We start from the raw sequence: 25,675 nt of genomic DNA, 5'->3' as shown, positions 1-25,675 counted from the left end.
TATGAGATTTTGAAACTTTCATAATATTTAACTTTAAAAATAATTATAATCCCACATCAAGAAGGAAAAAAAAAGAAAAAAAAGTGAGTTGTTTCACTTATATAAAGTGAATCTTATACTCCAATTTAATATTGTAGTATTGTGCATGTTTCAATTCAAGATGAGTTAAATTTTAAAATAAAATTTAAAAGTTTTAATTAATTAATTTTGTTGTAACTTAGGTGGTCTTTTGACTTAACCGATTAGGATGAATCATTTTCAGTTTGATTAATTTACTGGTTTAACTGCGGTTTTAGCTGTTTTTATCAAAATATATTTTTTAGGTTTGTTTGATTTGAAATAAATTAAGATTAACCTGATTAAAAATTGAACGACTGAAATTGTTTGATTAAAAATGAACTTCCCGTCCAAACAACTGTTAACTTTTATTTTACAATCCCACATTAAGAAAAGGAGGAAAAAATGAGTTGTTTCACTATATAAATCTCATACTCCCTTTTAATATTGTAGTGTTGTGTATGTTTCAGTTCAAGATAGTTTAAATTTTAAAATTAAAATAAAATTTAAAAGTTTTAACTAATTAATTTTTGTATAAGTTGGTTGGTCTTTTGACCTAGCCCATAGGGTGAATCGTTTTCGGTTTGACTGATTCGCTGGTTTAATCGCAATTTTAACAGTTTTATCAAAATATATTAGTTAGATTTGTTTGATTCGAAATAAATTAAAGATTGACCTAATTAAATATTAAACGACTGGAATTGCTTGATTCGAAATAAACTTCCTACCCAAATAATTGTTAACTTTCATTTTACACAATCCCACATCGGGGAAAGAAGGAAAAATTGAGTTATTTCACTTATATTATATAAGAAAAATGGGTTTTTTAGAGAGAAGCTTTCTAGGAGCTCCAAACCCTCATTTTAAAATTATTAAATTTTCTTAATTTTAAACAATTAAGAAAATTGCCATTTACTAGCTTCCATTTAACTTTTATCTTACAATCCCATATCGAAAAAAGAAGAAAAAAGTGAATTGTTGTACTTACATAAAGTGAATTTTATGCTTCCATTTATATAAATTATCGAATTTTCTTAATTTTTAACAATTTAGAAAATCCCCATTGGCTAACTTCCACTTAACTTTTATTTTACAATCTCACATCAAGAAAATAAGAAAAAAGCAAATTATTTTATATAAAGTGAATCTTATGCTTCCATTTATATAAGAAAAATGAGATTTTTAATGAGAAACCTTATGATCAATATCTCATACTAATTTTTTTGATTTTCTTAATTTTAAATAATTAAGAAAATCTCCGTTGACTAACTTCCATTTAACTTTTATTTAACAATTCCACATAGGGGTTTTGATTTTAAAAATAATTTTATATAAGATTTTGAAACTCTTATAATATCTCTCCTAAAAAGTATTCTTTTGTAAAATATACAGATATATTAATAATCTCGACGTCACTCTTACTTCTCCTTAATACAAAAATTATGAGGTAATTATGATCATTTTAAATTTGTATTAAAAACTTATAAGGGATAGATTATTCTAATTTTAAATTTATATTGTGCCAATTTTATATTTAAATTAATAGGTTACTTTCCATATTTAGTGACAGTTTAAATTTTAATAAAAAAAATTAAAAGTTTTAATTAATTAATTTTTTGTGTAAGTTAGTTATTTTTTTGACCTAATTGATTAAGCTAAACCGTTTTAAGTTTGAATGATTTGTTCATTTAACCGTGATTTTAACGGTTTTATATGTTACGATGATTTATTCTTACTCATTAAATTTTTAAAATTTCTTTAATTATTTCCCTTTCAAAAACCAATATGACAATTTTTTTAAATTAATATATTTTTATTCTAAAATAGTGAAGTATTAGAACTATGTCATTTTTTTTTTATAACAAAGCATAATTTTAATTATTAATTATTAATACAACAATTTTAATCTATCTATGCTATATATTATAATGAAGAAACATTTGAAACAAAATTCTTAAACTTATATATAAAATATTATTTACGAGAGACAAAATATAAAAAAAATTTAAATATAATTATCCTATTTTAATAAATAATATATTATTTTATCTCATGCATAGTACGGGTAATATGCTAGTTAGTCAGAATAAAAGAAAGTAATAATGAAATTAATGTTATAATATGTACTCAGATTAAGTGGCATAAGTTCTCTTATCTTAAACTCATGATGATCATGGGTTCAAATCCTGCCCACCTCTTTATTTAGTTTTTTATAAATAAAAAACACTATTTATATAAAATACAATCACGTGGCATAAGGAGAATAAGGTTTCACTACACCAACTATTTATATAAAATACTACCACATGGTATGAGGATCTTTGTGTATTTTTTATAAATAAAAAACACTATTTATATAAAACACTGCCACGTGGCATGAAGAGAGTAAGGTTTCATTACACTAATTGAGACCTTCACTTAATAATAGTATAGATAGGGGTGTAAATTTGGCCCGGCCCGGCTCGGTTCGGCCCATGTTGGGCCTCGCAGGCTCCCATCAAAGTTCGGGCCGGGGCTGGGCCACGGGCTAGAAAAGTAGGCCCAAACCTAGGGGGTATTCGGGCCATGGGCAGGCTGGTGGGTCGGGACTGAATATTTTTTTAAAATTTTTTCTACCAAAATTTTATTATTTTTTACTAAAAAAGACACTGGGCCTCGGGCAAGCCAGACTTCAAAATGATGGCCCAGGCCCAGGGTCTTGGGCTGGGTTCGGACTTGGGCTGAAACAAACCTAAACGGGCTAGGCCCACTCCGAGTTGCGGGCAGGCTTCGAGCCGCCCACGGGCCGCGTGCCATTTTTACACTCCTGTATAGATAGAAGATAGTTTTGTAATTTGGGATGATTTGTAATTTTTTGGTAAATGAATGGATGAATGCGAAAGAAAACGTGACTGATTGATGTGGATGATGCAAAAGAGGAGAGAGAGAAAAAAATGATTAATTGATGTGTAGAATGTGAGAGAAGAAAAGAGAAGATAGAAAATTTGATTAAAAACAATTTTGAAAAAATTATAAAACCAAACAATTTTTGATTTTGAGAGCCCAAAAATTGATTTGAGCATGAAACAAGCCCTAAGAAATTCATTTTTTTTTTTTTTAAAATCAAGGCCAAGCCAAATAATCTCTGTCCAAAAGTCTTCAATTGTAAAAATTGAGAAAAATATTCTTTATCAACAGGCCCAGAAAAGAATTTTATTCTTTGACTAATGATACATAATAAAAAATTTAAAAAAAAAAGAAAAGAAGGAAAAACCCTCCTTTTCTGAAGGATCAACAAATAAAAACTTCATATTCAAAGCTCAACTAAAAAAATAATTATCCAAAAGTGATCCCAATATTAACACTTAGAATTTTAATTGCAAGGATGACAAATTGTGACAGTGATTCATGTATTTTGGTTTTTGTGTTTTTTATTATTATAATTTCAATTGACTCGATTTTGATTATGAATTTATGATTTTGTTTTAATTTAATCCAATTGATTACAACTCTTAATATTACTTTAAGAAAAATATGCATATAAGTGGTATGTGTCATATTTTTTAGAGTAAAATTATAAATTTACTAAACTCAGTAAGTTATCTCAACCAATTTAGTAATTATTTTCAATCAAAAACATTAACGATATTATCAATTGGATCAAATTGACACAAAATTTAAACTTTAAGGGTCAAAATTGTATCAGCTAAAAGTGTAAGAAACAAAATAACATAAGGGGCAAAATGTAAAGACCACCGGTATAATTTACCCTTACAAGAATTAAACATATAATTTTCATAAAATATTTCATAATATAAAAATTAATAAAAGTTATTTAAATATTAAAAAAGCCTAATTTGCCTTGACCTCATGAAAGGTTGGGCACATCAATTCAACATCCCCCAAACCTATCAAAAGAAATGGCAGGTAGCCTTTTGAGTTTGGTCGGAAAACATTTTTTTAAAAATATTTTTTTGTATTTTTTGGTATTTGAAATAGTAGAAAACAAAAGTTGATGAAAAATATTTTCTATGGTTAACAGAAAATAAGTCCATATGGACAGCAAATATTTTTTACTTTAAAAAGGTAGAAAATATTTTTCGGATTAAAATCTTACCAATGCCTTCACACTACCACCATCACCTCACCTCCACCACCACACCATGATCACCACGGCCACAACTATTGCCACCATTACCGTCGTCAATGCCCCACCACCATGCCACCACCTCTACCTCCACCTTTGTTTCACTACCACCACCACCACCACAACCACCATTACCAGTAAATATAGAAAAATGTTTTCTCTAGAAAAATTTTTCTGAAAATTTTTTTCTGTACAAAATATTTTCCGCCCAAACAAACGGAGTATAAGGTCACAACCTAATCAGTTTCATTTTCCTTAATTTTTAAACTTTAATCCATATTATTCCATTAATGCATCTTAAAAAAAAAAAAAAAACTAACCAAAAAAATTAGAACTTGATGCATTTCATAAATTTTTTTAAAAATAATTCTTTTGTGTTATTAATTTTGATTGGTATTAACGTTAGGGATCAAAGTGTAACAAATCACATAATTTGAGAACAAATATGGAACAATTAAAAATTGGGACTAAAATATAGTATTTTTTTGATCAGCAAAAAAGAAACTTTATTAATGAATGAGTGAAGTACAAAGTTCAAACACATTACATCAAAAAAGGAAAGAGAAGTGCAAAGGCATCACAATGAGCTAAATCATCCCAACTAGGTTGGCACTAAAGAGCCCATCCTATCATTTGCTAGCACCCCCAGAGTCGGTGAGAAACCAACAAGAAAGCAAACCAAACACCACACCAGCAGAACATAACCTAGCCCATCACAGACCTAAAAAATAGTCATTGAAACAGACTTAACAAAATAGACCAACATAACAAAAACCAGGTACCAACAGAGCTAAATCATCACAATGAGCTAAAACATGCTCAGATTCCAGTAAACACTGACTCTAGCTTGCAGCTTGTAACCTAGCCCATCACACATAGCCCAAAATGAACCACAACAGCAGCCAAAACCAATTCATAATGTATACTTGAACCTTAGCTTAGATCACACACAGACAGAGCACAACCAAGGAGCAATAACCCCAAAATTCAGCCCAGAATCACCCAACATACCCCTAGCAGCAAAACAGATCACCCACAAAACAGACAAACTATGATGGCCGGGTTCCTTCCCTTTCCCTTTCTTTCCTTCTTCGCTTCATCCTCTATTTGCCTTTATTAGATTTGAAATGTCTGGGATGGTTCCCCAGGTTAAAATTCTAGTTCTTGTTTTGTCAGTGTTGAATTTCGCTTGTTCCGAAGGGCGTACGGGTGAGTCCGGAGTGCCGGGAGCGAAGCAGAAAATTTTGGTAGCTGGGCTTGGGCCATACGTACGGGGCCCTAGGTCGCAGATGCTGGGCTGGGCCGCATGAGCGGTGGGCTAGGCTGCTCAAGCGGTGGAGGCTTAGACCCAGAAAATTCGATTCTGCCTAGAGCGCACGAGCGGAGAAAATGGACCGCACGAGCGGTCAAGGTGGGGCGCTCGAGCGGTGGAGAAGGTCGCATGAGCGGCCAACTGGGCAGTCCGTGCCCTGTTTTCTTATAACGTTTTGGTCTGAATATCTCACCCATAATACACATATCTCTCTCACTCTAAACCCTATATATTTCTCCCTTCTCTTTAGAAAACTTCCTCAAGCCTCAAAACACTTTGATTTTACAAATTTTTGGACCAAGGTCCCTATCTCCTTCCTTCAAATCTTGAAGATCCAAAGTTAGGGCTTCACTTGGGTGGTGGAGATCCAAAATTTCTCTCATCTTTGAGGCTAGGGTTTCATCTCTCCTTTCATCAACAAGCTTGAGGTAGGGATTTCTTGAGTTATATATATAGTTTTGCTATTTGGGTGTTGATTTAAAAATGTTCTTGAAGTTTTGTGCTAAATTTTAGATTTTTGGTTCAAAATGTTGAGTCTTGAATATGGGTTTGAAATCTCTATCTTTTACTGCTTCTTGGGGGTTTCCCTCTATAAAACTCATGATGAATGATTTTGATGGAGTTTCTCTTAGAAATGATGAAATTTTGTTTTCAATGGAAATCCTAGAAATTGGGGCTTTTTGAAAAATAATGAAGATGCCTTGAAATTATTTATTTTCTTGTATCAAAAGGAAATGTGGAGCTAATCTCACAAAATGTCTAACAAAATAACAACTTCATTATATATATATATGTGTGTGTGTGTGTGTTGGAGACTAAATCCTCTTTCAAAATCCATTGATCATTGTATATTTGTGTAAAGTGGTAAGATGGCAAGTTGTTGAGTGCCATAAATGATGTGAAAATGCTTAATCGTAGTGTAATGGAAAAGTGAAATGAATGATGGCATGTTAGCCATATTGAAAGTTTGGTCATGATGAATTAATGTTTAGGAATTGTTGTGGTGTGTCAAGGACACATGACTATTGTGTAAAATGAGAAATTGTAATCATGCTTTGGAGACGTATGGGTATCTTGTGGAAGAACATGGTAAGGAGGAAATGAAAATGTAATGTTGAATATTGTTGTAGACATGCTTTTGAATATAAAAGAATGCTATGAGTTAGTTTATTGCATCATATTCTCAATTGTTTTAATGTCATTATTGCACATTATGACATGAGTTGGAAAAGCATTCATTTTGAGAAAGATTATTGTAATGAGAACTAATGGAAATGTGTATGGGGTAAATACGTTGGTAAATCTGAATCAGGGGTGCAGATGAATTTGATAAGTTGGCCTGAGTGTCTAGGGTGAAAGACCCGAAAGCCGCGCAGATAGGTGTCGAGTCTTTCGGTTAATACCGGTAAAAATGACAGTTTGATAGTACTCGTAGAGTCTACTTGTAGACACCAGCCTAGGGATTACCAGTGTCGTATTTACCGCCTCTGTTGATTTAAATATTGGAAGTTTGAAATTGCTGAGATTGCTAAATATTATCGAGAATATGGTGAATTTAAAATTTTGCATTGAATATTATTGAGAACATGATGATTTTGAAATAGTGTATCAAAATAAGATTTTCCTTCATTATTGGCACTTGCATGGCATTACATATGCATTTTTAACGTTGATGGAATTGGCATAACTATATATACTTTGTGAGGAATCTCTACTGGGCTTTATGCTCACCCCTATGGGAATTGGTGCAGGTAAAGATGTGGCGACCCCGCCAAGCTAAGGGCGTGGAGATGTTTGAAGAAGAGTAGTTTGACTCTTATTTTATTGTGAAATTTGTTGTAAGCCAAAGGCTAATGTGTTTGGGTCTGAGAGACCATTATGTGTAATCGGGCTATTGCCTCGAAACTTGTAAGCCCTTGAGGGCCTTATTTGTTGTGATTTAATGATTTCTTTTACATGCTATCGGTTTATGTACTAGTTTGTAAATAAAGTTATAATGGCATGTGTGAATACATTAGTAAGCATTTGGAACCATGTAAATGATTTTGGTTAATATCTTGTTTCAGAAGTGGGTTGTTGTAATAGTTATGTGGGATTATTTTTTCGGGGTGTGACACAAACATATCAGTTCATCAAGCAAAACAGATCACCCACAAAATAGAAAAACATATCAGTTCATCAAACAAATCACCCAGGACTTCCACTGTTGAGCATAGCAGTCCAAGCAAATTCATTAGATCAAAGCATTACAATAGCAGTCCAACAACAGTCCAACATCAGTCCAACAGCAGTCCAAAAGCAGATCAGGTCATCAAACCTTAGCATAACACATCATCCCAAATTAGCAGCCCACTGCTAAGCCTAGCATATCAGTTCACTAGTCCCAGCCAAACAGATTGCCAATAAAACAAAACAGAACACCATCAAGACTTACAACCAATACTTGCAGCCAACTTGTCCACCCAGACTAGTAGAAGCATAACATAGCAGTCCAACAGCAGAGCAGCAGAGCATAATTAACAACAGATTCAGCCACCATTCCTGATGCAGAAGCAATACAATAGCAGTCCACCAGCAGTCCAACATCAGACCAACAGTAGCCCAAAAGCAGATCCGATCATCAAACCATAGCATAGCACATCATCCCAAATTAGCAGCCCACTGCTAAGCCTAGCATATCAGTTCATCAATCCCAGCCAAATAGATTGCCAACAAAACAAAATAGAACCTCATCAAGACTTACAACCAAGTACTTGCAGCCAGCTTGCCCACCCAGACCAACAAAAGCATAACATATCAGTCCAATAGTAGGGCTGAGCAAGTGATCCGTGAAATCCGTAATCCGATCCAGTCCAGTCCAATCCGATAGGTTTGGATTGGTTTTTTGAATCCGCGGTTCGGTTCCGGATTGAAGAATTAAAAATCCGTAGTCTACGGATTAGTTCCGGATTGAACCCCATGGTTCCGGATTGGAACCGATCCGAACCGTATACAAATAGTCTATATTTTTATTATACATCCTCCCCCATGGTATTTTCTCTTAATTCTATATAAAATCTAAACTCAAATCTAAAACCGTATAATATCTTCTTTCATTACTCTTGTTTGTTGGTTTTTAGTTTTAATTTGTAATGGTTTAAATACTTATAGTGAAACCATCTTATGGTTGTTTAAATTTTAAAACAGTATGTCGCTATTATAGAAAAATATGTTGCTATTGTGGAACTAATATAACACTATGTTTATATTTTTATAAAATTAAAGTGTTATAAATATATTTTTGTTATTTAATTATGTGAATCCGTGGTCTTAAACCGATCCAATCCGTATTTAAATGATTGGTTCGGATTGGTTCCATGATTTAAACGGATTGGATTGGTTCCAACTTTTTAGGAACCGTATATAACGGATTGGTCCTGGTTTTATCCCAATCCGGTCCAATCCGGACCATGCTCACTCCTATCCAATAGTAGAGCATAATTAACAACAGATTCAGCCACCATTCCTGATGCAGTGCTGCACTTGTTGCAAATTAAACACAAGATCAGTAACAGAGAACACTACAGCCATTGGAGAATCCTTCAACCACATTGCTACTCTCACCTTTACAATATCACATAATTCGTCCTAATTCGGTTGAATGCCATGGAACACACACTCATTTCTGTGTTTCCAAGTAGACCAGAGAATGGCTAGAGGAATAACTGCCCAAATTTTCTTTTCCAACTTTTTCATTCTACACCCAGACTACCACTGCAGCACTCCATGAACAGAGCCAGGTATAACCCATTGAAAACCCCACCATTTTACAATGTTTGACCAAAGCCTCCATACAAAAGGGCAAAATAGAAGAATATGATCCACTGTTTCTACCTCTATTTCTACCTCACTTTGACAAAACATACAGACAATATTCGCATTCCCATCAAGGATGCCGATTCTTTGCAGAAAGCTAGAAGTTTTAACCTTACCTAGCCATGCCAACCACCCAAAAAATTGCACTTTGGGTGGAGCACAATTATTCCAAATTGATCTTGCCATATCTAGCTTAGGCCTAAGGAGAGAATCACACCAAGTATATGCTGAAGAAACAGTAAACATTCTTGATGTGTCTGCCTCCTAAATCAATTCATCAATTTTGTTGCTACAAGGTATAGGTACAGTACTAAGCAGAGTGTAAAATCTACTTACCTCCTGCTCCTCCCAAGCCAGCAATGCTCTTCTGAAACCCACTTTCCAATTGCCATCTTCACCCCTTCTTTGATAGAAGCTCTTTACCATACCATGCTGGTTAGTGGATAAGGAAAACAACCTGGGAAATTCCTCCTTGAAACATACATTACCTGCCCACTTATCCAACCAGAAAAGTGTTCTCCTTCCATCTCCCAACACAATCTGGGCATTATTAAAGTAGAAGTTGCGCAGATTTGGGACTAAAATATAGTATGACGTATCCTTTGAAGATCATTAGCGTAGTTAACCCTTTTTTAATTACATTTTTTCTCAAAACATTGAAATAGTTTGAATTAACAATTATAACATAGAGAACTACAAATAAATTGCTAAAGAAAGAAAGAGATACCCAAAATGACTGCAAGGTAAATAGGACCCTCACGTAGGTTGGAGGTATCAAACTCTTGATCTCTTAGTACAGTGCAAGAGTTCTGGTCAATGGGCTAAATTTTGTTAAATGTCAAGTGTAGGACAAATGTTGCCAAATTTTAAACACCATGTGGTTGGTTGAATTTGTTTTTGTTTTCTAAACTAGATTCCAAGCTAGTAAATTGTTTTGTTTTTATTTTTTTGTTTGTCCTTTGATGCACTTTCTTTTTATATATAAATGTAAGGAGCAAGTAAGTAATTTGTTCTCCCTTTTCTCTAATCAGATTGCAAGCAAGTAATTTGTTCTCTCCTCATTTTTTTCCTACGCCAAAATGCAAGCAAGTAATTTATTCTCTTCTTTTGTCCTTTAACATACTTTGTTTCTGTATAAATATAAGAATTGGGAGGTAATATGGAGTGCCAACCATATCATCATTGATCTTCTTGCTTTCAAAGTCATCACAGGCTACAAAATAGAGGTACGAAAGAGTGTTTTTCTTTTCATATTTTTAAGAATATATATGTCTTCTTTTTAATTAGTTGGCACTGTCTAACTTCTACTTTTTAGTTTACATGTTAGCCACAATAAGAATTTAATATCATTGCAGGAGTCACCAAGTGAGATTCTAACTTCTTTAAAGTTAATCTTGATTTGTCCTACATTATTGTTATCTCTATATTCATAATGCCTTAACAATGTTGTTTATGAGAAATGTTTTTCGAGGTTCAAATATTTTGCGAAATAATGTAGAAACACTTTATATGATAGCTTCAAATGAAATTTTTTACTTGAGAGGTTACTTGCAGATCTCTTGTTGCGATTCCCTGCATTGCTGACCCCGTTTAAGACCTCATATTTGGTTTTTCAACAGGTAAATACTCATATTATTAATGTTGACAGAGGGTTGTCTCGTGTTAGTTGGCCCCTCCTATCTATTTTACTGATTGAATAATCTATCGATTTATAACTACACATCCTTAAAAAGAATGTATCATATGCATTTCTAATTATGCTGACATTATTTTAGTTATAGCTCATGTGTTTTTTAGTTATGCCTCATATTGTGTTTAGTCATCATATACATGTATTTTAAGTTATGACTCAGAAAGTATGAAATTATGTCATTTTATTTTTTAATTATAAGGTGCATATAGTACGCACTTTTTAAGAGTGTACCATAGTTATACTTATATTAAGTAAAATGAAAGGGGTATTACATCCCAGTGGAGTAAGAAAGTTTTTTTTACATAAATATGGAGGGGTACAAGAATATTTCACTTGTATTCCATCACAAAATCACTTACACCTCACATAATTTTGTAATTTTTTTTTCTTTATCCCGCTATACTATAATTCCCACTAAGATAAACTTTTCATCTGAAAATGTTCTATGAGCTCCAAAGTATTAATCTAAATTTATTTAATTTTTTAATTTTAAGAAATGCACATGCCATAGAAATATTGGCCATCTAACCATATCTATAATTTTGGAATTCAAAAATCTTAATATACAAAGTCAAAAAACAAATTTAGCCATCTCTAATTTGAAATTTAAAAATCTTTTAAAAAAATTCCAAATATGAAATTAGTCTTATATAATTTTAAATTTTAAAAATATTTATTTCAAAATTTTCTATTTTTATTTTTGAAACTAAACAATTCATGTGGCATCTATAGAATTAAAAAAACATTTAGGCATCAAAATATTTATAGCACATTTGTTAATCAAAGAGAAATTAAAACAAAAAATACGTGTGCTGTGCATATTTTTTGTCACATAAAAAAATAAATGTGTTGTGCTTAAAAATGCATATGATTTTAACTATGTCTTTTAACAATATCCAAGCCTACAATATTTTATTTTTAAAATTTTAAAATGCGTGTCATAAAATATAGATGATATAAAGCTATTGGCCTATCTTCTTCTTTTTTCATAATTTAAAAATTTGTAAATGGAAATTCAAAAATAAAATTCTGTCCATATCTATGTTACATTTATTTTGAGATTTAAAAGAAAAGTCTAAATAAAATTTTAATTATATATAATTTAAAAATATTTAAATGGAAAATACGAATGAAAATTTTAGCTACAAATTATAATTATCAAATGACCTAATTTTATTGAGAAAACCATTAAATGAAAATTGATAGAATTTATATTTATAATTATGAAATATTTTCTAAATGGAATTATCACTTATTTTTTCTGGTTTTAAGCTAAAAATGTAGTTTATAGACTAGCCTGCTTTAGTCTTATATAATTTTTTAGATATAAATATACTTTAATATTGATACAATAGATATTAGACTTATTTTAAGAATAAATATATAATTTCTTAATTAAAGTTTTAAAATGTTAATAAATATACAAAAATAATATATACATATTTCCTATTTTGTTATAAAAATATTTCTAAAAATATTTACAGATTAAAAATTAAATTTCATCTGAAAATATCTATGAGCTCCAAAATATTAATCTAAATTTCTTATTTTCTAAAAATTTTAAATTATTAAGAAGTAAAAATATCATAGAAATATAGGTCCATCTAACCATATATAAGATTTTTGAAATTTAAAAATCTTAATACAATATTGAAAATCAAAAAAGAAATTTATCAATGTTTTAAGCATCATATCTAACCTAGATCTACGTCAAAATATATCTATTTTTATTTTTAAAAACTAAACAATAGATATGGCGTCTAAAGAATTATAATTTTTTTAGCAGTCAGAATAATTAAGATGCATTTATTAATCAAAAAAGAAATTTCTCATGGCACATATAAAAAGAAATTAAAAAAATATGTCTAGTGCTTATTTTTATGTCACGTTCAAAAATACATGTGTCATGCTTAAAAATATATATTGTTTAAATTATATCTTCTTCTTTTTTTTAAAAATAATATCCAACCCTTCTATTTGTTTTAAGTTTTAAAAATATGTAAAAAGAGTATTTAGATTATAATTTTTTTTTGGCATTTTGTGTTTCACAGTAATATTGGAAATATTAATTAATGTATCAATTAATACACCAACTAATTATAATATTAAATGAAACTATGTTAATTAGTTGAATCCACATCAAGTGTTATCTTTTCAAATTAGTGTTTTGGATGAAAATAAAAAAATTATGACATGTTCTCTTTTTAATCATTATTAATTGTCAGTGAAAGACGTTGCACATTATCTTTAGATAGGAAAGAAGAAAAGCGTGTTGCTTTAATTGATTTTAGAAAAAAGATTAAGATTCATAATTTAAGTCTCACAATGAGTTGATGGATAATTTGTCAATTTTGATATGTTACAAACTCAACCATATAAGGGGTCCAATCTCATATTATGCCTTTGTGAGTAAATTGAGAGACATAAATTATGAGTTTATAACGTTTCTCTTCACTTTAATGGGAAATTCTATGAAAACACACCTCAAAAAAAGGAGTGTATTATGAGTGCAAAAATGACCTACGGTCTGTGGCAGCCTGAAGCCCCGCCAGTGCCTCGGGGTGGGCTTGACCCGTTTAGGCTTAGGTCTGGGCCCGAGCCCAGCCCGAGACCCTAGGCTTGGGCCTGAGCCATTATTTTGAAACTTGGCCCGTCTGGACAACCCATGGCCCGACCCATCGACCCGCTTAAGGCCCACTTAAGGCCCAGCTCGACTGGTTCACTCGAGGCCTAGTGTCTTTTTTAGTGAAAAATAATAAAATTTTAGTAGAAAAAATATAAATAAAAAAAACAAAAAAAAAAAAGTTTAGGCCCCCAAGCCCAAGCCCAGGTCCATGCCCACTGGCCCAGCCCACCCAAGGCCCGAATACCCCCTGGCCTGAGCCTAATTTTCTGGCCCGACCTGAATTTTGGCGGCAGCTTGTGAGGCCCGACATGGGCCTGGCCAAATTTATACCCCTAGAGTGTATCATATGCCTAGTTTTGATTTTTGTGATGTTTGGTTATAATCGATTGTAATATTGGTTTTGACTTAGTTACTACCTATTAGGGTATTGGTTAGGACTTTGTTATGATTTATTATGGTTGTTACTTTTTTTTATCTACAAAAGTTAGAGATTATTGTGTTTTATTTTTTTTTATTTTTAATTGTGATTGTTATTTTGGTTATGATTAAAAAAGTCTTTAGTTATGATGCAAGTGGCGTTTGATTATGACTCATATTGATGTTGACTATAATTTATTGTGGTGTTAATTATAATTCATTAAGGTATTTAGTTATGACCCATTTTGATTTCTTTAGTTTTGACTGAATGTGGTTTGGTTAAGACACTTTGTAGTTCTATTGACATCATAAATTATTATAACTTGCATATGGTGCACAATAAAAAGAAAAAGAAAAAAGGAGTTGTGTTGTAGAAATTTTTGAATATTCATTCTCAATTATAATGTGTTACCATGATGGATAATGTCATAATGATATACAATCTTACTTTTTAGACCCAATGATGTTTGAGTGAGATGATTGGTTGATGATAGAGAATATATAAGAGAGAATGTTACTTTAGATATTTTAATTAAGTGACACATCATTGAATTTAAAAAGTGAGTCTAATTTTTTAGGTTGGATAACAATGTTCAATTCATATTTATCCATCTAATGTTTACTTATATTAACTTAATTTTCTCTCCATGTGGATAAAGAAGAGAAGGGTGTGATGAATCTGATTCCAACATCGTGGAAGATACTATGGAATGTGTGGGATGTTCAGATGCTGGTTCTACTTAGTCTCACTTTACAAATCATTCTTTTCGTTTTTGGCAAACGCAGAAAGAATATTTCATCAAAATGGATTAATGTGATTGTTTGGTTGGCTTACATAATGGCCGATTGGGTGGCAACTGTTGCGCTTGGCAAGCGCTCTGATGCCCAAAATAATATTCCTAATCCCAATAATGCATTACAGGCATTATGGGCAACCTTCTTTTTATTGCATCTTGCTGGCCCAGATACTATAACGGCTTATTCTTTGGAAGATAATCAATTATAGATAAGGCATTTTTTGGGCATGGGTGTTCAAGCTACTGTGGTAATTTATGTCATTGTTATGTCTTGGAGGCATTTCTGGTTTTCATTTATGTTAATTCTGGCATTCGTGGCTGGAATTATTAAGCATGGGGAGAGAACATGGGCCTCTTAAGTTAGCATGCCATGATGAATCAGGACACATTATACCCTTTCATTATGATCAATTAGATCTATACGGAGGTAATCTTGCTCGCCCTATCAAACAAGAGGAGAGAGATGAAGAAGTTTTCGATGTGGCCTGCTTGCTAATGGCGAAATTTAAAGATTATATAGAGAATTATGACATTGGTAGATATGCATTCATGGAATGGAATGCAAAAGGAAAAAAAAATTTCCGAATGCAATGGATCCGGATGATAAAAAATTTCTGAATGCAATGGATCCGGATGATGGTTCATATATTGGGGATATATTGGAGGTTGAAATGGGGCTCATGTACGATTTGTTATACACAAAAGCATCCATAACATTTACCAAGAGAGGGTGCATTTTTCGCTTTATCAGCTTCATGTGTACGGTGTCTGTGTTGGTAGGACTCTTCCGGCTTATCGCCATGGAAGCGAAGTAGCACAAGCGGCACTACTCCATGGTTGATATTGTCATCACAGGGGTATTATTGGTCGGAGCTCTAGCTTTGGAGATTTATGCAGTCATTTTGTTATTATTCTCTGATTGGGCGATGCTTTGGCTAATTAGGTGCCGCAGAGGCAAATGGGCAATCCGATTGTTGCAGAAATTTCCTTGGTTTTTTGAAAAGAAGTGGTCTAAAAAGATAGGGCAAATCGATCTATTCGAAGAAGAAGGCAAGCGTCCAAAATGGCGTAGAATACTTGGGAGGTTGGGGATTCAAGACGAGTTCAATAGGTATATGCATAGTATTCCTCGGACGCTATATCCTATGATTATACAATTTATTTATCGTGCCGCAGCTACAGACAACTTAGGTGGTGTTTGGGAACTTGGGTTTGGGATTTGTTTTTGATTTTTTCCGTTAAAAGACAAACTTTTTGCAAAACGAAAAAAAACACATCCAAACAAAATATCACATCCAACCCCATAATCATTTCACTTTTTCTCTCACAAACATCACATCCAACCACAAAAAAATCCAACTATTTTTCCGAACACTAAAAAATTTTTATCCAATAATATCCTACAACTAAAAAAACCTACATAAAAACCCACTTCCCAAACACCCACTTAATTGACCTTGGGGGGCTTAAGCGGTTCAAGGTCCGTTTGGGAAGAGCTATTCCAGGCTTTTTTGGCTATTTTAGCCACAAAAGACAAAGTAGGCTATTTTAACCACAAAAAACAAAACATTACATCCAACCTATAATCATTACACTATTCTCTCACAAAAAAAGTCAAAAAAGCCAAAAAGCCAAAAAGTCCTTCCCAAACCAAGCTTTTTAGCCCAGACTAAAATAGTCAAAAAAGCTAAAATGCCAAAAAACCAACCCACTTCCCAAACGGAGGCTCATTGGCTCTACAGCTTTTCATGACCAAATTCTTATTATGCACACCATAACAAATATATGCTACCGTGATGATGACACTAGTAAGTCAGAATCAGATTTAGAGTCGGTTGCATGCACTTCCCAAAATAGTGCTAACTCATGTGGACATGATGATGACAAGGAAACATGCAAAACTCTATCAAATTACATGATGTATCTACTACTCACCTGCCGTTCGTTTTTACCTGTTGTTGTATCAAATAGACAGTTGGAAGAATTCATGAGCTATGCCGGTCCTTCTTTAAGGTATATTACAGTTTTTGTTTCAGGTATATTACGGATGTTATCACTACCAGAAATTATGATTTGAGACCAAAAAAAATTAGGAACTGAGAGGGAGATTTATGATCTGGATTGGGCCGTGGTAATGGCCGGACAGATTTGGGCCGGACAAGATTGGGCCGGACAAGATTGGGCCGAGGTAGCGCGGTCCTGTGCTGAAAGGATTTGCTTGGTTAAGGCAAGGCGTGGTTGGACCGAGCTACATAGCTGCATGGTATAGAGGCCAGTCAAGTGAGATGTCCGGTGCCAGGAAAGGCGTGGTTGGACCGGGGTTCACGAGTTAGCCCGGCAGGAAGGCCAACGGCAAACCAGCATGAGCTGTCCCGAGCTCGGCTCTGCCGGGATACAGCCGAGCTCGGTCCTCATTAAGCGCGGCGAGCGGAGCACTCTGGCCAGTTGCATAGCACGCCCGTTGATAGCCGAGAAGATGCAGCCCGGCTGTCGAGCTCCCAGTAGAGTGGGCTGGCAGTTTGGTTAGGTGGTGTTCAGCAAGATTTGTGCTGACAGATGGGATAGCAGCACCACGTGTTGAGAGACGGATAGGAGTAAATTTGGGGCGCAGAAAGTATATAAGCGAGTCTGCGCCCCCCATGCTGGACAGAGGAATATTTGGTGAGACATATACTAAACACTCAACACTCTCCCTTCTCTCTATCTATCCCCTGTGTGTGTGTTCTAACTTGATCGTCGAAGGGGTTTTCCGGCCACACACCGCCGGGTAGCTCACCGCCGTTGTGCTCGCAGGTCGATTGGATTGACAGGAGTTTGGAAGAAAGGAGTGCGGGCTTGCCTGAATATTTGCTCCCCGCACAATTGGCGCCGTCTGTGGGAACTTTGAAAGACAAAACCTTGTCTTCCAGGCTCATCTGATCGCTGTCCATGGCGAACAACGACGAGATTCCGTTGTCTGCCATCGATGGAGTTACCTCGGAGTCAGGCAGACGGAGAGAAAGACATCTCGCCATTCCTCCTATGACGGACCTGGAAACTTCTCCAGGAGGACATTCAAGAGACGTGCGAGATAAGCGCGGAAGAAGCTTTGGACATTCACGGAGTCCAGACGGTCACCGGCGGCGGAGAGAATCGCACGCCAGGCGACTGAAACACAAGCTAAGGGACCAAGACGCCGTCATTCGGAGAATGGCAGCGGAGATGGAGGATCTTAAGCGACATGTCAAAGGGAAGGGTGAAGCTGGAGTGGGAGACCACAGTGAGCGCACCCAACCCCGCTGTTCATGCAGTCAGAGCCAACGGCGTACTCCATCCATCTCAATCACCAGAAGTTACAAGGTTGAAGATTCCGAAGCGCACCTAGAGAAGTCCAGCGCGTAAGACAGCACCTATCAACCCTCACGTCCGGCGACGACGTCGAGGTATTCTTATTCCGCTCGTTCAGAGGATTTGCGGGTAGTCTTGAAGGAACGGGCTCGCCGGCGGGAGGCTCAGAGGGTGCCGGCGTTCCAGCGGCTATCCTATGGGGTTCACGCCAGTGAAGAGGTCGGAATGCCTTCACCTCACCTAGCTGCGCCTCTCCTTCTAGACACAGACTTGGCAAAGCTGAGCGCCACCCCTTTCTCCGTGGGGATAAAAATAACACCACTTCCTGCGGGCTTCCACCAGCCTAAGTTCACGCTCTACGATGGAAAAATTGATCCCTATATGCATGTAAGCCACTTCCGACAGGTCATGGCCGGACATAGGCGGAATGACGCACTTATGTGCCTTATCTTCCTGTCAAGTTTGGGTGAGCTGGGCTTCAAATGGTTTGAGAGGCTGCCGGAGTGGAGCATAGAAAGGTGGCGACAGTTGGCCGAAGCTTTTTTGACGCGCTTCAAAACCAACACCAAACCATTTCATCAACTCTTTTGGCCGGAGTACTCCTTTGGCGTTTTGGTGTTGGTTTTGAAGCGCGTCACAAAAGCTTCGGCCAACTGTTGAAAGCTTCGGCCAACTCTTTCGACCTTCTCAATGTCAAGATGGAGCCGAGCGACACACTGAAGGCATACAACTCTAGATATTGGGAAACCTTCAACGAGATCTTGGATTGCCCGGTCAACCTGGCAATCACCCAATACAAGCGCGGTCTCCCGGTCGGACATAGGCTGAGGAACTCTCTTACAATGAACCAGCCGCCATCCATGGGGCAACTAATGCAGCGCATCAATGAGCACATCCATGTAGAGGATGATGCAGCGGCGTCCACCGTGAAGACAACCCCTGTGGCAACAGACAAACAGGGCTTACAAGATAACCGGACTGGCGGGTAAGGGGACATACCACTTAGAAGATTTGGAGGGCAAAGGCGTACCCCGGCCATGGAATGCGGCTGACCTCAAACTATTATATTCTTATCGTTCTTAAGTAATTTTTTGAGGAAGAACTTGTTTCCCCTACACTTCTGAATGTGATACTCTTTTTGTCAATGTAATAGAAGTGAATTACTTTTGCTGAAGAACTTTTCTGATTCAGCTGAGATGATTTATTCCGGCCAAATGAGTTGATGATTTGCTCAACTTCGAAGTTTCAGCCGAGATGATGTACTCCAGCTAAATGAGTTGATGATTTGCTCAACTCCGAAGTTTCAGCCGAGATGATGTACTCCGGCTAAATGAGTTGATGATTTGCTCAACTCTGAAGTTTCAGCCGAGATGATGTACTCTGGCGAAATAAGTTGATGATTTGCTCAACTCTGAAGTTTCAGCCGAGATGATGTACTCCGGCCAAAAGAGTTGATGATTTGCTCAACTCTGAAGTTTCAGCCGAGATGATGTACTTCGGCCAAATGAGTTGATGGTTTGCTCAACTCTGAAGTTTCAGCCGAGATGATGTTCTCCGGCCAAATGAGTTGATGATTTGCTCAACTCTGAAGTTTCAGCCGAGATGATTTACTTCGGCCAAATGAGTTGATGATTTGCTCAACTTTGAAGTTTCAGCCGAGATGATGTACTCCGGCTAAAAGAGTTGATGATTTGCTCAACTCTGAAGTTTCAGCCGAGATGATATACTTCGGCCAAATGAGTTGATGGTTTGCTCAACTCTGAAGTTTCAGCCGAGATGATGTTCTCCGGCCAAATGAGTTGATGATTTGCTCAATTCTGAAGTTTCAGTCGAGATGATTTACTTCGGCCAAATGAGTTGATGATTTGCTCAACTTTGAAGTTTCAGCCGAGATGATGTACTCCGGCTAAAAGAGTTGATGATTTGCTCAACTCTGAAGTTTCAGCCGAGATGATGTACTTCGGCCAAATGAGTTGATGGTTTGCTCAACTCTGAAGTTTCAGCCAAGATGATGTTCTCCGGCCAAATGAGTTGATGATTTGCTCAACACTGAAGTTTCAGCCGAGATGATTAACTCCGACCAAATGAGTTGATGATTTGCTCAATTCTAAAGTTTCAGCCGAGATGATGTACTCCGGCCAAATGAGTTGATGATTTGCTCAACTCTGAAGTTTCAGTCGAGATGATGTACTTTGGCCAAATGAGTTGATGGTTTGCTCAACTCTGAAGTTTCAGCCGAGATGATGTTCTCCGGCCAAATGAGTTGATGATTTGCTCAACTCTGAAGTCTCAGCCGAGATGATTTACTCCGGCCAAATGAGTTGATGATTTGCTCAACTTTGAAGTTTCAGCCGAGATGATGTACTCCGGCCAAATGAGTTGATGATTTGTTTAACTCTGAAGTTTCAGCCAAGATGATGTACTCTGGCCAAATGAGTTGATGATTTGCTCAACTCTGAAGTTTCCGCCGAGATGATGTACTCCGGCCAAATGAGTTGATGATTTTCTCAACTCTGAAGTTTCAGCCGAGATGATGTACTTCGGCCAAATGAGTTGATGGTTTGCTCAACTCCGAAGTTTCAGCCGAGATGATGTACTCTGGCTAAATGAGTTGATGATTTACTCAACTCTGAAGTTTCAGCCGAGATGATGTTCTCCGGCCAAATGAGTTGATGGTTTGCTTAACTCTGAAGATTCAGCCGAGATGATTTACTCCGACCAAATGAGTTGCTGATTTGCTCAACTCTGAAGATTCAGCCGAGATGATTTACTCCGGCCAAATGAGTTGATGATTTGCTCAACTCTGAAGATTCAGCCGAGATGATTTACTCCGGCCAAATGAGTTGATGATTTGCTCAACTCAAGGCTCTAACCGAAATTCTCTATCCTGGTGGGAAGCTCAGAGAATGGCGGTGCGAACAATCGTGGAAGAGATCTAGGGAGTTTGGTTTTGGAAGTCGTCAGTCAGAAGGCCGAGGAAAAGGGACAATTGACAATCGTTTTGGTGGAAAGACCAAAGTTTCTTGCCGAGCTGATCTTGCTCTCTAAGAAGGAAGTCGCCGAGCTGACCTTGCACGCCTTCTTTGGAGTTCCTTGCCGAGCTGATCTTGCTCGCCAAGAAGGAAGTCGTGGAGCGGACCTTGCTCGCCGTCCTTGGAGTTCCTTGCCGAGCTGATGTTGCTCGCCAAGAAGGAAGTCGTGGAGCGGATCTTGCTCGCCTTCCTTGGAGTTCCTTGCCGAGCTGATGTTGCTTGCCAAGAAGGAAGTCGCAGAGCGGACCTTGCTTGCCTTCTTTGGAGTTCCTTGGCCGAGCTGATCTTGCTTGTCAAGAAGGAAGTCGCGGAGCGGACCTTGCTCGCCTTCCTTGGAGTTCCTTGCCGAGCTGGTGTTGCTCGCCAAGAAGGAAGTCGCAGAGCGGACCTTGCTTGCCTTCTTTGGAGTTCCTTGCCGAGCTGATCTTGCTCGCCAAGAAGGAAGTCGCGGAGCAGACCTTGCTCGCCTTCCTTGGAGTTCCTTGCCGAGCTGATGTTGCTCGCCAAGAAGGAAGTCGCGGAGCGGACCTTGCTCGCCTTCCTTGGAGTTCCTTGCCGAGCTGATGTTGCTCGCTAAGAAGGAAGTCGCAGAGCGGACCTTGCTTGCTTTCTTTGGAGTTCCTTGGCCGAGCTGATCTTGCTCGCCAAGAAGGAAGTCGCGGAGCGGACCTTGCTCCCCTTCCTTGGAGTTTCTTGCCGAGCTGGTGTTGCTCGCCAAGAAGGAAGTCGCAGAGCGGACCTTGCTTGCCTTCTTTGGAGTTCCTTGGCCGAGCTGATCTTGCTCGCCAAGAAGGAAGTCGTGGAGCGGACCTTGCTCGCCTTCTTAGTGCGGTCACCGTCTTGCAGACTAAGAACCGAGGAAGAGTTACCCGGTCAGATAGGTAATCCCAGTCACGCTTGCGCGGACTGAATTAAGGGGCAATTGAGAGGGAGATTTATGATCTGGATTGGGCCGTGGTAATGGCCGGACAGATTTGGGCCGGACAAGATTGGGCCGAGGTAGCGCGGTCCTGTGCTGAAAGGATTTGCTCGGTTAAGGCAAGGCGTGGTTGGACCGAGCTACATAGCTGCATGGTATAGAGGCCAGTCAAGTGAGATGTCCGGTGCCAGGAAAGGCGTGGTTGGATCGAGGTTCACGAGTTAGACCGGCGGGAAGGCCGACGGCAAACCAGCATGAGCTGTCCTAAGCTCAGCTCTGCCGGGATGCAGCCGAGCTCGGTCCTCATTAAGCGCGGTGAGCGGAGCACTCTGGCCAGTTGCATAGCACGACCGTTGATAACCGAGAAGATGCAGCCCGTCTGTCGAGCTCCCAGTAGAGTGGGCTGGCAGTTTGGTTAGGTGGTGTTCAGCAAGATTTGTGTTGACAGATGGGATAGCAGCACCACGTGTTGAGAGACGGATGGGAGTATATTTGGGGCGCAGAAAATATATAAGCGAGTCTGCGCCCCCCATGCTGGACAGAGGAATATTTGGTGAGACATACACTAAACACTCAACACTCTCCCTTCTCTCTATCTATCCCCTGTGTGTGTGTTCTAACTTGATCGTCGGAGGGGTTTTCCGGCCACACACCGCCGGGTAGCTCACCGCCGTTGTGCTCGCAGGTCGATTGGACAGACAGGAGTTTGGAAGAAAGGAGTGCATGCTTGCCTAAATATTTGCTCCCCGCACAGAAACAATATTACTTTTTAGGGATAAAATATTTTTATTACAAAAAGTGTTATTATTTTATTTTTAGCGATAAAATTAGACATTTAGTGATGAATTATTAGCCTTTTAAAACCAAAAGTTTTGTCTCAAAAAATAAATCTTTGAGAACAAATTATTGTGTCCCTAAAAGTGTATATATTAGCGATATTTTTAAAATTTTGTTCCTAAAAGTTCATTTTTTACTTTTCAAGATGACTTTTTACAATTATCCTCGCTACAATTGAAATTAATCCCTAAATATTTTTTGTAACAAAATTTATACTTTTAAAAATAAAAATAAAAATTAATTTCTAAAACTCTTATATGTAGAGCAATAAAAAGCAGAGAACGTGAAGGACGCAAATTGTCTCCCTCGAGTATGACAGATTTTTGTTTTCGTGTCACAATAGATACTTCTTATGAATGAAGTGAAAAAAAAATGTTCAATACAATAGTAATATTATGTTATTGGTATCATCATCCAATAATATCTTATCATTTACCATCTCATGTATATATGGCAATATAGTTATATTTTGAGATTACTCATCTTTGGTGAATTTTTTAAACATTTTAAGCAGATTTTTTTTTTCCTTCTTTTTAGATTCTCTTAATCTAAATACATTTAAAAAGTAAAATATTTGTGAATTTTTTTATATAAAAAAATTGACTAAATATAAAAAAAAAAAATTAAAGAACTTAGTACATTTTTCACAAAAAAAAAAAAAAAATTTTAGGTGCATCTAAGAAAATTACAAATATATATATATATATATATAATTCACTAAGAACCAAAAAAAAAAAAAAACTACTTTTAAAAATTTAGAACCAAACACAATAAATGTTATTTAGTTTAAAAGTTGTTTTTTGTTTTTAAAATTTGTAAAACTTAAATTTATAAAGTGATCCCCATTGCTGAAGTCGCTACTCTTATCTAATCCCTTGTATTAGTAATTTGTAGAGGTAGTAAATGGGCGGGTTAAAACAGGTTAGGTAATAAAATAATTCAACCCAACCCGACCCATTTACAGGTTGGGTTTAAACGGGTTGAGTTAAATTGAGTGCGAATTAGACAAATCAATTTGACTAACCCGTTTACTTTAATGAACTTATTTTGTAATATATTCAAATTTTAAAAATAATAAAAAATGGTGCCAAACAAAAAATGTCATAAATAGTTTTTAGAAAATTACATACACATGTATATAGTCCTATATTAAAAATAAAAATAAAAAATAAATTTGAACCTAAACACATATAACAATATATATATATATCTATATATATGTGTGTTTCCATATGTATAGATTAGCGGGTGACGCACGCATTTGCATATACAATTCGAATAAGCAAGAATAAAAACAAATAATAAAGAAATTAATATTTTAATATGTATATGTTGCCCAAGTGATGTGAGATTTCTTAATGAAATCAAAAGTCTTGGATTCAAACCTCTTTCAACACTTTATGTAATTTTTGTTTTTAGGATAAAAAAAAATGTCACGTGGCATGAGAAAAAGGCTTGGACACCAAATCTAGTCTTCATTTAATAATAGTATAAATAGATAGATGTGTATATCTTCTATACTTCTATTTATATTATATTATTAAAAGTGGACAATTCACTTGATTTTATAAACCTCTTCTCTCTTTTTGCCAAGTGACCTTCTCTTATTGCGCCAAGTGTCAATTTCTCTATTTAAAAGGAAAAAAAAAGATCATAGTTACACAAGGGGGCATAAGACCTCAACCAATGATCATTGATTGATATAATAAAAAAACACTTTTCACCACTTAAACAACATAGAAAATATATTTCAAATTTAAAATTAAAATTTATATTTTAAACACACCTATCAAGTGGGCTCACATTCCGTGTATATATAGATGCATGCAAATAGAGCTAGAAGTAGTTGAAAAAAAACAATTCAAAAATCGAAGTTAGAGGGAGAGATAAATATTGTTCAAAGAATTTTGTTGCTAATCACATTTTATCCAAATAATCAGAAGCAAACTAGATAAAAAATATTTAAAAAAATTAAAAAAAAAAAGTTAGAGAGAGATGCAGTAGGTTGTAGATAATTTGTTTTGTATGGCTACTGTTTCATACCATCTAAAAAACTTGTACTCACTCATTATTCATACTATTCAATACAGGTTTCTCTTCTCTCTCTTTCTAATATCATAATAGGGTCTAAACCCGTAAAATTATAGGCAGTTTGGCGGGTTCAGGTCAACCTATAGGCAGATTGGCGGGTTAGGGTCAATCTTACCTGCTCTAGAAAATTTGTAAAAGGAGTTCGAATGTGTTTAGCTTTCATTTCCTTACAAAACTTGATATATTTGATTTTTCTTATCTTTCATATTTTGCAAATATTTTTAAAATCCTAAAATTTATAAATGTACAATTATTGTCGTGGTTCTACCTATCTTTCAACATTTTCCTTCCTCTTTCAGAAGTGAAATCTGTCATGTGTGTTTTCATTCTTTATGCTCACCAACTTGTGAGTCGACCGAAAATAAATAGAAAATTTCAATGAATGTTTTGTGATAAACTAGCTCTGGCCAAACTTAACTCATTAATCTATAAAGTTCACTTGCAGAAAACAGTCTACAAATAAGGTGTCATTTGGCAAAATTTATAGTTTATTATTTTTTTTATTACAAGAAACAATAAATATGTTTATGTTTATTTTCAATAAAAACGAAAACAAAAAGTATGTTTGATATATAAGTATTTAATA

The 25,675-nt window shown here is 35.9% G+C and overlaps 1 protein-coding gene across 4 annotated transcripts in view; it reads right to left on the bottom strand.

Moving 5' to 3' along the window:
- Positions 1-25,675, bottom strand: part of LOC145824591 (uncharacterized) — a 188,703-nt gene that overhangs the window by 73,808 nt on the left and 89,220 nt on the right. The gene's annotated exons all lie outside the window — the stretch shown is intronic.

The sequence above is a fragment of the Camellia sinensis genome, chromosome 4 (genome assembly GCF_055761805.1).
Source record: "Camellia sinensis isolate YWXY chromosome 4, ASM5576180v1, whole genome shotgun sequence".
NCBI lineage: Eukaryota > Viridiplantae > Streptophyta > Magnoliopsida > Ericales > Theaceae > Camellia > Camellia sinensis.
The sequence above is the reverse complement of the archived record's forward strand: the minus strand, read 5'-3'. Positions and strand labels throughout refer to the sequence as shown.